Here is a 2,500-nt window from a genome sequence, read left to right on the forward strand (position 1 = left end):
GGTGCGAGGAATCGGCCACATCCTTCCTCGCTCGCCTCATGCTCCTTGTCGTGTGCAGGTCCTCGAGGGTTGGTAGATTGCAGGCAATTACCTTCTCAGCAGTGTGCATGATACGCTGCAGTCTGCTCTTGTCCTTGGCAGTGGTAGCAGCGTACCAGACGGTTATGGAGGAGGTGAGGATGGATTCAATGATCGCTGTATAGAATTGCACCATCATTGTCTTTGGCAGGTTGCATTTCTTCAGCTGCCGTCGAAAGTACATCCTCTGTTGAGCTCTCTTGGCGAGGGAGCTGATGTTCAGTTCCCACTTGAGGTCCCGGCAGAGAATAGTGCCCAGGAAGCGGAAGGACTCCACAATTTTGACTGCGGAGTCTAACAGGGTGATGGCGGTGAGTGGGGCTGTATTCTTCCTGAAGTCCACAACCATCTCAACTGTCCTTAGAGCATTTAGCTCTAAGTTGTTCTGGCTACACCAGGTCACCAGGTTGTCAGCTTCCCACCTATAGTCAGACTCATCCCCACCAGAGATCAGCCCAATGAGGGTGGTGTCGTCCGACAAACTTCAAGAGTTTGACGGACAGATGATTGGAGGCGCAGCTGTTGGTATACAGGGAGAAGAGCAGTGGGCAAAGGACGCAGCCCTGAGGAGTTCCCGTGCTGATGGACCTGGAGTCAGAGACTTCTGTTCCCGGCTTAACGCACTGCTTCCTGTCAGAGAGGAAGTCTGTGATCCACCTGCAGGTGGAGTAGGGCACGTTCAGCTGGAAGAGCTTGTCCTGAAGCAGGGCAGGGATGATGGTGTTGAAGGCAGAGCTGAAGTCCACAAACAGGATCCTGGCGTAGGATGCTGGGGCGTCCACATGCTGTAGGGTGAAGTGGAGGGCCATGTTAACTGCGTCGTCCACAGACCTGTTGGCTCTGTAGGCAAACTGAAGGGGGTCCAGGAGAGGGTCTGTGATGGCTTTGAGGTGTGCCAGGAGCAGGCGCTCAAAAGACTTCATTACCACAGATGTAAGGGCGACCGGTCTGTAATCATTTAGTCCTGTTGGCCTTAGCTTTTTGGGCACAGCGATGATGGTGGAGGACTTGAGACAGGCTGGTACATGGCATGTCTCCAGGGAGGTGTTAAAGATGTTGGTGAACACCGGAGACAGCTGGTCAGCGCAGTGCCTGAGGGTGGCTGGAGAGACAGAGTCCGGCCCGGCTGCTTTGCGTGGATTCTGCCTCTTGAAAAGCCCATTAACTTCTCCCTCCTGAAAGGAGAGAGTCGTTTCTGTAGTATGGGTGGGGGATGGGGCCTCTTGGGTGGGAAGGGGTGGTTCAGGACAGTCCAATTGTCTTTCAAATCTACGGTAGAACTCGTTCAGGTCGTTGGCTAGGCGGGAGTCGTTAGTGGTGTGGGGCGCTCTGGGTTTGTAGTTGGTGATGTGCCTGAGCCCTTTGGCAGACAGAAGCAGCGTCGTTAGTAGAGAACTGGTGTTTTAGTGTCTCTGAGTACAGTCGTTTAGCCTCTCTCACCGCTTTGCTAAACCTGTTCTTCGACTCCTTGAATCTGTCTCTATCCCCACTCCTAAACGCTTCCTCCTTCTCCAACCTCAACCTTTTGAGCTTTGCTGAGAACCAGGGCTTGTTGTTGTTAAAGTTCACCCTGGTACGTGTTGGGATACAGCAGTCCTCACAGAAGCTGATGTACACAGCCTCTGTGAGTTCATCCAGACTATTGGTAGCAGTCGTGAACATATCCCAGTCAGTACAGTCTAAGCACGCCCGCAAATCTTCCACAGCCTCACTGGTCCACTGTTTAGATGTCCTCACAGCAGGTTTACAGAGTTTTAGTTGCTGCCTGTATGCACGAATCAGGTGGACCAAGGGAGTTCTGTGCGAGCCGAACAGCCCCGTGACCCACAAGAGAAACATCCCCGCCAAATTCGAGCGTTTGACGGGGTCTATCCGTGAAAAAATATTCACGTTTTTGAGTGCACATGCATTTCTGCTGCAAATGCCTCTGGAAGTTTCATGCCGTTCGTATGCCAATTGTGGCAACACGAAAATGACCCGTTTTCCCATTCCGAGGGATTTCTGTGCGACCCTAACAGCCCCGTGAGCCACAAGAGACACATCCCCGCCAATTTCTAGCGTTTCACGGGGTCTATCCGTGAAAAATATAGACGTTTTTGAGTGCACATGCATTTCTGCTGCAGATGCCTCTGGAAGTTTCATGCCGTTCGTACGCAATGTGGCAACACGAAAATGACCCCTTTTCCCATTCCGAGGGATTTCTGTGCGACCCTAACTAACAGCGCCCGTGAGCCACAAGAGAGACATCCCCGCCAATTTATAGCGTTTCACGGGGTCTATCCGTGAAAAATATAGACGTTTTTGAGTGCACATGCATTCCTGCTGCAAATGCCTCTGGAAGTTTCATGCCGTTCCTATGCAATGTGGCCACACAAAAATGACCCGTTTTCCCATTCCGAGGCATTTCTGTGCGACCCTAACA

The sequence above is a fragment of the Petromyzon marinus genome, unplaced genomic scaffold (assembly GCF_048934315.1).
Source record: "Petromyzon marinus isolate PM22_M1 ecotype Great Lakes invasive population unplaced genomic scaffold, UKy_Petmar_22M1.pri1.0 PM_G_Scaffold_8, whole genome shotgun sequence".
In the NCBI taxonomy this organism is placed as follows: Eukaryota; Metazoa; Chordata; class Hyperoartia; order Petromyzontiformes; family Petromyzontidae; genus Petromyzon; species Petromyzon marinus.